This window comes from Miscanthus floridulus, unplaced genomic scaffold (genome assembly GCF_019320115.1).
Source record: "Miscanthus floridulus cultivar M001 unplaced genomic scaffold, ASM1932011v1 os_1147, whole genome shotgun sequence".
Lineage (NCBI taxonomy): Eukaryota > Viridiplantae > Streptophyta > Magnoliopsida > Poales > Poaceae > Miscanthus > Miscanthus floridulus.
In genome coordinates, this window is record NW_027097549.1 from 1 (window position 1) to 12,268 (window position 12,268).

Genomic DNA, 12,268 nt, shown 5'->3' on the forward strand with positions numbered 1-12,268 from the left:
CGAGCATGTCGGTCGCCGCACCACGAACGCTGGCACGGCACGATCGTCGGCCGGCCGGTGCGCCACCCCCTTTTGGCCACGTACGGCGGTTGCTTGCTGCGCCCGTCGAGGCCTCCACCTGCATTTCCTGGCCCGGTCTAGCGCGCCACTGCCGCGAGAACGAGCGTCGCTGCCGTGAGGTACTCCCTAGTGTATTTGTTGATTGAATCGACATTATTAGTATGGTAAGTTAGTAAAATAAGTAAAGTTAGTTAATTAGTAAAGTATAGTTAGTATAGTTAGTAAAGTTAGTTAGTTTAGTTAGTATAGGTAATATAGTAAGTTAATATAGATAGTAAAGTAGGTAGTTAGTTAATATAGTTAGTTAGTCAAGTTATACATTGGATTTATTCTAATTAGTTTGTTGTAGTTAGTCTTGTATAGATGTTAATATTAGATTAGTTAGTATAGTTATACTTAGAATATGTATTAATATACTGAACATTGTGTACGACGATTTTGATGACTTGATGAGTTTTCTTGAAATGCTTTTGCAGATGGATTGTTGTGTTAAAGTTTTATACGGAGGAAGTGTTAGGAGAAAAGATGGTATGTTTGAGGATATGGAAGAAGAATTGGAATGGTTTGATGAATCTCCTAGCTTCAATGACCTTTGTGTCCGTTTGAATATAAATTTAGCGGTGATTTCACACCGAAGGGGAGGTTTGATACTAGGAAGACTAGGACACTATATCTCATGTCTTTGTGTGACCCTGCTCACTGGTCCCGCTACATTAGGGTGCTCTAAGGTTTCAATGTGCCTATGACTGAGGTGGTGGTGGAGAATGGGTACAGAATGCAGGGTGTTCAGGATGGTCCGTCCATTGATGATGTTAGAGGCAATGAACAAGAATTAGGGGTCAAAGGGGAAGCAACTCAAGATAACATGGATTTGGACGGTCAGTTGACGCAGGAGCAGTTTCATTCAACTGCAGTAGGCTATATAAGCAATGACTTCGATGTGAATGAGTTCGAACGGGAAGAGGAGCAGGAGGAGGAGGACAGGATCAGTGATGTAGTTAGCAGTGATTCAGACGATTCTGATGATGACCAAGGAGGTACAGGTGCTATGCCAACACTAGTGATGCTATGCCAATATCGGTTTATACTATGCCATTACCAGTACCAACTAAGGTTTTACATGGTATCCAGGCTCAGGGTAGACTAGTCATAGATTTGGCAGCAGATGATACCCCCTATGATTCATGGCCAGAATTAGCGAAGCGCAACAGTATGTTCCACCACCTTACACAGCGACTGAGCTTGAGCAACTAAAGTCGATGGACGTACCTTTTAGGGGCGTTCTGAACTATAGGGATGCCAACATGACGGATATGGCAGTTTGTGATACCGGTCTCCAGATGTGTTGGAAATCATTGTATGACCATGAGAAAGAAACCCTTAGGAAGGGGATGATATTCAATACAATGTCAGAGATAAAGCTCTTTCTTTAGGACTATGCTGTGTACCACCATAGACTGTACACCGTCACTCATTCGGACCAGGAGTTGAGGTACCACGTGATATGCAAAACGGTTGTATGTGGAGGTTAAATACATGAAAGAAACAGAGTGATGGCAAGTGGAGGATAAGTAAAGTTGTCGAACCCCACACTTGCCTATCAAATAGGGGAAAGGAACATCAGCAGCTCATTGCATGTTACCTTGCCCATCGTATATTGGATTGGAGCTCGTTGATGACAATAACGACATTTCGGCGTCTTCTTACAATATTCCATATCTGGATTCGTTAAGTACGTTGTGAAGTACGGAAAGGTTTGACGTGCTAAGTAAATTGCCTTGGTGATTCGATGGGGTAGTTGGGAGGAAGCGTACAACAGGGTGCCCCGCATTCTTATGTGCAATGCATTACTACAACCCTAGCTTGAAATGGGTTTGTGGACACCGGAGGGATGTTTTTTGGGACCCGTTGAGGCATGTCCTCTATCGTGTGTTCTCGTTGTTCGCGTAAACGGAACATGCATTCTAGTTTTGTCGGCTAGTCATACTTGTTGATGGCACTTTCTTGATAGGAAAGTATTGGGGGCGGGCAGGCGGGACTGGCCACGGGGCTTTTATTCGGCTTTGCCGCGCCACGGATCAGAGCGTGTCACTGCCGCGTGAAGATCGGTGGCGCGGCAGACCCTGCCACCTCAACGGTCAGTCTTTCCGGTCGTCGCCACGTCAGCCCCGTGCCGCTCCACCATGCATGGCGCGGCACAGGCTTTTCGCCACACCGTGGCAATAGGCGCGGTTAAAAGTGTTAGTTTTGAAAAAAAAACAGTGTTAGATTTAGTGTTAAAATTAAAAAATATTCGATATCTGCACCCTGGTATATTTCTAGAGGAAATGAATCGTGGTAATTAGACTTGCACCCTGAACGTCCCATACTCCCATGGAACATGGATACAGCACGTGTGGTATGCTCAGTTGCAAGATGCGGGCCAGACTCTGTTGGGCATGTTTCCAACAAGTTGTTGGGCTGGCGCAGTTGCAGGCTTGCAGCCTGCGAAGATGAGACAACCAAGCCCATTCTTGTGACCTACTCCCTCCCCTCTCGAAATAGAAGTCGTTATGGGATACGTGCAGGTCAAATTTTCTCAACTTTAACTAGATTTATAAAAAATACGTGTAACATTTATATCTTCAAATAAGTTTATTATGAAAGTATATTCAACGATTTTCTCAACTTTAACTATATTTATAAAAAATACGTGCAACATTTATATCTTCAAATAAGTTTATTATGAAAGTATATTCAACGATCTACCTAATGATATTAATTATGTATTATAAATATTCTCGGGAAGCGAGAATGAAGTCTATTTTGGAATGGATGGAGTATATAGTATGCATACCACCGAAAGCCTTCAGAATTGGTCGTGTGACCAAGGAGAAATCATAACTTTGGTGAACAACTGAACATGATGAAGAAGAGTGAAATGTTAAAGTTTTTCTTGTCACAGCATTACTAGACGTCTAGACCCTAGCCGTTGAATGTGGTCTGAAACGGATCATGGCTGGCATGTTTGCTTATGAATTCACTGCAAAGACTACAGTCTTCCCATGGTCTTAGTATAATTTTCGCTGCAGGTGATACCTTCCTTTTTCTAGTTAAGCATGCCAGGGCATAGCAAAGGTACTTTGAATTTAACCTTATTATTAGCCGAGTCGGTCATGCATCATCGTGTTTATCATGGAAGTTCACACCTACCAGCCTTTAAATTCTTTATTAAATTTCGAAGCCACAAGGTTCTTCTCTGAGTCTTCTCCGAGTATTTATTCTGAGGAAAACCACAAGATCTATTCGGAGTTTAATTTAATCACAAAATCTCTCTAAATAACAATAGGACTAGGTCGAGACTTTTCCTAGTCTATTTTCCTAATTAAAATATATGCAGGTCTTGATCGTACTCCGGATATAAAACGCGAACCACCATCTGCACATCTGCTCTACAAGACTTAATTTTGTACGCTGTATATGTTCATGATTTGCAGCGGTTATGCAGCTGCAGTTGCAGGACGGGGATTCGGATTACCCGAAGTCCCAAACAGGTGCAACCGAAAAGAGAGAGAGAAAAATTCATTCTTTTGTGCACAGACCCTCTCATGAAGCCACCACCGAAATGGTAATAGATTTACTGTGTTAAAATTAAATAGTTTGACACCTCCGGCAAGACCTTGTATATCAATTTTATGCATCTATCTATAAACTCAAGTGTTGGTGTCTAGTGTTAAGCGGAGATATTTTATTCGTATATAGCAATCCTCTTATGTGCCACTAAAAGGAACAAAAGTTTATTCTTATATATCAATCCTCTTACATGTCACTATAAGCCACCACCAAATGCTAATAAAAGATAAAAATTAAAAAAATTAGGCATTTGTTTTCACCAAATCTACTTTTTTTTTGAACTTTCAAATCTACTTTTTTTAGTACTTGAGCAGCTGATAATTTTGCTTATGCACTTTTACATTCTGCTCCTTGGCCCCGAAAAGAACGAAATTCTAGTTCTATCATCGGTTAAACTAACTAAAGTTGAATAAGTTTATAGAAAGGAAGAAGTGACAATATTTATGACATCAAACAGATATACTGTGAAAATATATTTCATGAGGAAGCTAATGATACCTTTTGATATCATAGGCATTCATACTTTCAAGATGGTTTGTTTGGTACTGTGCTAGAATTATATATTTGAGTTAAATGCATCGTAGGTCCATTAACTTTTGGTGGTGTGTCATCTAGGTCCATTAACTTTTAAACAATATTTTTTGGTCCATTGACTTTTGGTGGTATGTCATCCAAGTCCATCAACTTTCAAACTGTATTTTTGGGTCCATTAACTTTTAGTGATGTGTCATCCAGGTCCAACAACTTTTAAATTGCATTTTGGGTCCCTAAACTTTTTAACTGGTTCATCGTAGGTCTATACCCTTTCGTTTAGCGAATAGATCTAACATGACACGCCAAATAAGCAGCCACCATGGAGTAGGTGATGAGTCCATAGCTCCTCAAGATGTTCATGGAGACTTGTCTAGCATTAATTCAAATGTAGCAGCTGGTAATTCGTTAATATCCTCTAGTCTTAAATTTGGAACTATTATTTTTAAGGATAAATATATTGTGGACATGGAGAAATTTACAACTGCTGGACTGTCATCAAAGATATTTTATAGAGGTATCTTATTATTGCGTGGAAAGGAGGAGAAAATGAAGCCAACAAAATACATCAGTACTAATTCTAAAGAGGTGGAGACTATCAATGGAATTTTCCCAACGTGATTAGCATCCTTGCCATAGTATTTTATTATTTTCCTGTATTAGTTTCCTATCCAGTTGTGATACACGATCTTTTATCAAGCATCTAGCTTTTAGTGCTACATGCACCTGTGTACGTGAATCAAATTGGTGGCTGCGTTTGGACGTGCCATGCATGTTAGCCGAATCAGGGACTCAGGGTCAATCGATCTTAGTTGGGCTGGTGGAGTCTAAATTTTGTTTGGGTCAGGTGGCTTGCGTGCCTATACCTATGGCCTTCGGTCTTGTACCAGGTAGATTAGACTTGATTTTATTGTGAAATTTATTCACCATCGAGCCACCGCTTGAGAAACCCTAGATGGTGATCCCATCAGGTTCTTTGTATTGAAGATTATTTCCGGATGGTGATCTCGTCCTATACTCCATGGTGGCTATTTTTTTGGTGTGCCATGTCAGATCTATTCGCTAAACGAAGGGGTATGGACCTACGGTGAACCAGTTAAAAAGTTTAGAGACCAAAAAATTTAATTTAAAAGTTAATGGACCTGGATGACACACCACCAAAAGTTAATGGACCTGGATGATGCACCACCAAAAGTTAATAGATCAAAAAATACAGTTTGAAAGTTGATGGACCTAGATGACACACCACCAAAAATTAATGGACCTACGATGCATTTAACTCTATATATTTTATCCTGAGAGAGGGAGTATATTCAAACATAGGTCTTTTGCACAAGCGCTCAGAATTCTCTCAACAATGAGCAGCTGAGAGGCTCGATCCTGGTTCTAATTAGCAAATTCTGTGGAATAAAGAAAAAATAGGACAAGAATTGTATTCTAAGAAAAAGATCATATAGAGCCTTTGGGGAAAATGTTTGATGACCATCGATATTTCCTGCCAATCATATATTCAGGAATTTTGAGGCATATTGCAATAACAAATTTAAATTTTTTAAGCAAAATTGTGAGTAGTCCTAATTTGTGCACCAAAATGTTTTAGCTAAGCTAGTTTTTTCATTTAAACCATCGGTTGCATATGTGAAGCTGGCTAACGGGCAGGCACGTGGTAGTGGGGTCCACTTGCCTGGCCTCTCCCTCCCTCATGTTGTCTCTCTCTCTCTCCCTCTCTTCCCGTCCAAATCACACCTAGCTCACTGGCCACCCCTTTTTTTTCTGCCTGCCAGTCCATTGATTGCCCTATTTCCTATGGTTGAGGTGGAGAGGGTGTCACATGATTAGATTTAGAGCAGAAGGCGATAACTCAGGATAAGACAATTACATTGCGGTGAACTTTCATCCTAGGCAACAATTCAGAGCTCGATCTAGTCTCCTCCTCATCGATCCAACTTGTCTTTATCAACCCACGGTGGGCCATGGCCGTAGGGTGGCACATGAGATAGCGAGGAACTTGAGGCGGAGGCCATGGCGATTCTCACGCTTTTTGGTCTTATGGAGGCAGAGGCGTAGCTAAGATTTGTAGCTATGGTGGTCTATTGTCTAAATTTTTTTAACCGCTATAAATTTAACTTATCAGTACACAAGTATATGAATTACAAAATACAATTAAGGGAAAAAGGACATATAGAGTTCATAAAATAGACGAGTATAGCTTTCTTAAATATTACATACCTATAATAGTTGAAGAAGAATATGTCACTACTTCTTCTTCTTCTTGTCAGGCCTTCGCCTTCTAATAGCCATGAAAGTGTTGATGATCTCTTCTTCACTCAATTGTAAGAACATATCCCGCTCAATAAAAGTCACTAGACAATCATCGAGAAGGCTATCACCCATCTTATTTCTCAACTTATTCTTGATAAAGGTCATTGCAGAAAATATTCTTTCAACACTTGCAGTAGCCACCGGTAGAAGCAATACCAATTTGATAAGTAAATAGACCCAATGATAAACTTTATCCCTCTTTGCTTCAACAAGTTTTACTGAGAGGTCAACAAGATTGTTTAGGCCTTTGAACATTTCATCTTTCCTCATGTCATCAATAAAAGTTTCAAGTTGCAGATCGAGTCTTAGCAAGTCAGAGCTTGAAAAATCATTAGGGTAAAATTTAGCAAGTCTATGTACCTTGTTTGCATCAAAAGAAGCGAAGGAATCTGCTGGATTCAAAGTAGCCATACAAGTAAGCAACTCCATATTTACCTCATCAAACCGACTGTCAAGCTCTTGACTAATTTTATCAATGACTCCAATATATACTTCTCTTCTGAAGTGATCATCATTTGTTTGGTCCTGAGCAAAACGTGTTGATCTTCCATATGGCACATAATTATGTTCCATTCCAGGAACTTGAATGCCATATTTGTTGCAAAATATTGTAACCCTTTGAAAAAATGAAACCCACCCTTCAGACCTCATTTGCTGCATTTTACTCTTTGCCAAACGGACAAGTGACATTGCATTAAGGATATCTTGGTCTTTTCTTTGCAAACACTCAGACAATTCATTTGTATGTCCAAGAATATCAAGCATCAAATGAGCACTGAAAATGAAATCAAATGACTCAAACACTCCAACCATAGTATGTATTTTTGGCCATTCACCCCTTTGTGAAGTATCTCGTCCAAGAGCTATGAGTACATCGTGAATTGTGGGATACATAGCAATCATGTTGACTACAGTTTTATAATGAGAGCCCCACCGAGTGTCACCAGGTCTAGGCAGCCCCATCTCTTGATTTAACCCACTTCCAGATTCTAGTATACCACACTCAAGTGCTTTCATGACATTGGCATATTGGTGATGTCGAAGCATGCCATGACGCTTACAAGAGCTACCAACAATATTTAGCAAGAGGGATACTCGATCAAAAAACCACACACAATCATCATTGTCTTTGGCAACAGCAACAAGAACCAATTGGAGTGATGTGCAAAATAGTGAACATAATAAGCAGATGGTGATTCTTTCATAATCAAGGTTTTTAGCCCTTTAACCTCTCCTTTCATGTTACTAGCCCCATCATAGCCTTGACCACGGATTTGAGTTATAGTCAAACCATGACTAACTAGTAAAGATTGAATTGCTTCCTTAAGTGATGAAGAAGTAGTATCATCTACATGAATAATTCCAAGAAACCGCTCACATGGCCTTCCTGAATTATCAACATAACGTAAGCAAAGGGCTAGTTGTTCTTTATGAGAGACATCACTAGACTCATCAGCTAAAATTGTATAGTGATCATCCCCAATTTCCTTAATGATTTGATCTCTAGTCTCCATTGCACAACATTGAATAATTTCTTTTTGTATGTCTAGGCTAGTTAATGTGCAATTACCTGGAGCATTCTTCAAAACAAACTTGTTGACCTCTTCATTATTTGCTGCAAGCCACTTCAAAAGTTCAATGAAGTTCCCTCTGTTGCTAGACTCTTCACTTTCATCATGCCCACGGAATGCTAATCCTTGCTGCAAAAGAAATCTCAAACATCTAAGTGAATAAGTCAACCTAATCTTGTAGAGACGGTGCTCCTCATTATCCACCTTCACAATTTATCAATTGCTCCATGGGGAGTCATAAATAAGTTATATCTTTCTTGAGCTGCGTTGTGAGCACTTGTTACACCTCCCACATGTAAATCAAGTGCATCATTTCTATTCCAATTTCTCCAACCACCTTCAACAAATGCAGATTTCTTACTTTTCTCCTTTCCAAACAAGTAGCACACAAAGCAAAATGTTGCTTCCTTCTTGACACTGTATTCAATCCATGGATATTTATAAAACCACATAGGATTGAATTGTCGATCCCTATTTCCAATTTTTCTACTTTCAAATTGATGTGCATAAGGTTGGAATGGACCTTTAATAATATATGATCGTCGAACTGCATCTTGATCATTGATTGGATAATTTGCAATGGGTTGTCTTTCCCCCGGATCAAGTGGAAGCCGACTAATATCATAAATAGGTTCTTTTTGGGCAATTGGAGGTGGATTTGGAGGCATTGGAGTTGGAGTTATATTTTCTTCAATCACTCTATCTTGATCTGGACCATCTTCTTGTTCAGACATTGGAGTTGGAGTTACATTTTCTTCAATCACTCTATCTTGATCTTGTCCATCTTCTTGTTCTTCCATTTGCTCTTCTGGAACAGCTGCAACCACAGGAGATTGAGAACAAGCCTTCTTCTTTGATTCATATTTCTGGAAAAGAGAGGCAATATCACCACTCCTCTTCATTTTTAACAAATCTGCATGAGAATCATATGACGTTTCAATTTACCAAACCAATAATCCAATACCGTAAAAACATATAATTAAAATTAAATCAGTTTTATATACCCATACCCTGTGCACTTTTGCTGTTCCTGGCTTGCCAATTGCAGAAATGTGGATCCTTCGAATCTCCGATCCTGGCTGAAAGAAAAAGAAGCTGAAAGAAAAAGGAGAAACGTGAGTACACAGTAGAGATTTGGCTTAGCAAATAGCAATTGAGTCTTCATCTTAGGTTTTTGATGTACGTACGTACCTGATCCTAATGGCTGCTGCCTACTGGTTGCTGCTCGTGGAGTCACGGCTTAGCGTTTGCCGTCGTTGCTGCTCACGGAGTCACGGCTCGTTGCTGCTCACGGAGTCATGGCTTAGCGTTTGCTAAATTGCCATCGTGGACTCGAGGTCCTCGTGGAGTCACCGCTCCCTGTGCTTGATCCGATCTCGATGGCCGCACCCGCGCCGTACGGAGGAGAATACGTGATAACATGAACCGTCGGTCTCTCGCGAGTTGCAATTCTAGAAGGCCGGCCAAGCGTGTACATGATCAATTCTCTAGTATAGCCTACATGGATGGGCTTCGGTTGGGCCGAGTGCAGGTTGGTCCATGGCCCACAGGGACCACCCTATAGCTCCGCCCCTGGCCACGGAGGTGGTCGGGAGGGAGGGACATGCGGACTAGTCTAGGGCTACAAAGAGGTCCCCCCATGGTGATCTTGTTTAGGAGCCTAGAGCCTCCCACCTGCGTCCACAAAGACAACATCAAGGACTTTGTCAATGACGAGGACATACCTAGGCATCAACATGTCAAACTGAAAGCTCTAATTTGGTTTTGGTGAATTGATGAAACTCTAAGTGCTAACCTAGTTTATCAAAGTGATCATGAGATAAGTAGCACTATTCTAAGTGATGGAGCAAAGGTGAAGATCATGATAATGGTGTGGTGACCATGATGATCAAGTGCTTGGACTTGGAAAAGAAAAAAGTGAAAAATAAAAAGCTCAAGGCAAAGGTAAAACTTGATAGGAGCTTTTTTAGTTTGGTGATCGAGACACTTAGCGAGTGTGAACACATTTAGGATCAATAGCCGTACTATTAAGAGGGGTAAAACTCGTATCAAAATGCAGTTATCAAAGTGCCACTAGATGTTCTAACTCATTGCATATGCATTTAGATTCTAGTGAGTGTTAACACCCTTGAAAATGTTTTTGACAATATGCTAACACACATGCATAAGGTGATACACTTGGTGGTTAGCACATATGATCAAGGGTGGCGAGGTTGGAGTTGAGAAGGGGCTGTCTTGAGGTGACCGGATGGTGCTCTAGCAGCGACCGGACTCAGCAGCCGTGTCCGGTCAGTGATGCGCAGTGAAGGCCACCCTTGGTCTTTTGATCGGACACTAAACAGTGAATGTGACCGGACGCGCAAGGCCTGCGTCCGGTTAGAAGGTGACGTACGCTGATGTCAGTCGCGAAGCGTTGGCGCGTAGAGGAGAAGAAGGACCGAACTCTGGCCTGGGTCCGGTCACACCTAAGCAAACGCATCCAGTCACAAAAAATCACCTCTGGATGCTTACTGGAAATGATCTGATGCTAGGTTATAGTGGGGAGCGGCGCGTCCGGTCGTTGGGTGATGGCATGGGCGCGCGCACGAGCAGGGCTGGCATCGGCGTGTCCGGTCCCGTCTCTTGTGCGTCCGATCGTCACTTGAGTGCTGGCGCGGGTGAATCTAACCGTTGGGATCACGCGGTGGAGAATCAAATGAAGGAACACGTGCCGTAGATCCACGGACTGGATGCTGGGGTCCTATGTCTGGTCGACCAGACCTGTGCATCCGATCGCCCCATGGAGGCAGAGCAGTGTGAGCCCAACGACTCTATTTGGTTAGGGGCTCTATTTAAGCCCCATGGCCGGCTCAAGCTCACTCTCTTGGCTATTTGTATTGACATAACAACCTTGTGAGCTGAGCCAAAGCTCTCCCACTCATCTCCATCATTGATTCATCATCTTTGTGAGATTGGGAGTGAATCCAAGTGCATTGCTTGCTTGATTGCATCTAGAGGCACTAGGTGTTCATGTTTAGCTGTGGGATTCGCTTGTTACTCTTGGTGGTTGCCACCACCTAGATGGCTTGGAGCAGTAAGGATCATCGAGCGGAGGAAGGTGCTTGTCTCTGGCTCCAATCATGGTGATTGTGAGGGGTTCTTGACCTTTCCCCGATGAAGAGCCAAAAGGTACTCTAGTGGATTGCTCGTAGCTTGTGTGATCCTCATCTTGTGTTGGTTGTGCGGCACTCTATTGAGGGTTTAGAGTGTGATGCCAATTAGCGCGTGAGCCTCCAAGTGAGTGAATCGCCACAACGAGGACTAGCTTGCCGGCAAGCAAGTGAACCTCGGTAAAAAATCTTGTGTCATCTTGTTTCGAGGATTTCTTGATTGGTTGTGATTGTTTGGCTCCATCATATTGTGATTGGCTCTGTCGCTGACATGGCGATATAATCATCACATCCCCTCTCTTGTATTTACATTTCTAGTATTTTTTCGCTCTTTAGTGTAATTAGTTTTGAGAGCAAGCTTGTGTCGGGTCTAGTGGTTGGTGTGGCTCTTTAGTTAATCTTTGTGAAAGGATCTAACAATGCCTAGAGAGGGGAGGTGAATAGGCGTATCTAAAAATTAACTGCAAATTCAGCCTGGACGTTCGGTTTTAACCGTTAATTCGGTTCGGTTTATTCGGTTATAAAAAACTTCGGTTTCCAGCCTACATCACCCGTTCGGTTCTGTAGAAAACTAAAAACCGCAGAATTTGGTTTTGGTTTTTTTAATTTGGTTTTAACCGAATTAACCGAGACATTCTGCCAGCAGCGACAGCAATGCCAAATTACAGAAAATGAACACAAGCAACAACAGATTACAGCACATATGATATATCAAGTCTTAAGCTGTCAAGCAAAGCAACAACCAGCAGCACAGAATTACACAAAGTAGTGTCGACATCTCACAGTACACAAATCAACAAGCCTTAAGACAGCAGTACACAATTACATAGATTCAAGAGTTCTTCATTATTCAAATAGAGAAATATTAAACACCCAGCAGCAGCAGCATGCATACACCAAGTGATCATGACTCAGTAGCTGGAGTATCTTCCTTGGAAATGGACATGCCACCAAGTTCTAAAATAATAGATGATCTCAGTTAGTACAGTGTATGAATCATGAAGCACATTAGAAGCAATTAAT

The 12,268-nt window shown here is 41.6% G+C and overlaps 1 pseudogene; it reads right to left on the reverse strand.

The window, feature by feature from the left end:
* Positions 1 to 6,459: 6,459 nt before the first annotated feature.
* On the reverse strand, positions 6,460 to 10,877 carry LOC136533727 (uncharacterized; annotated as a pseudogene).
* Positions 10,878 to 12,268: the final 1,391 nt, after the last annotated feature.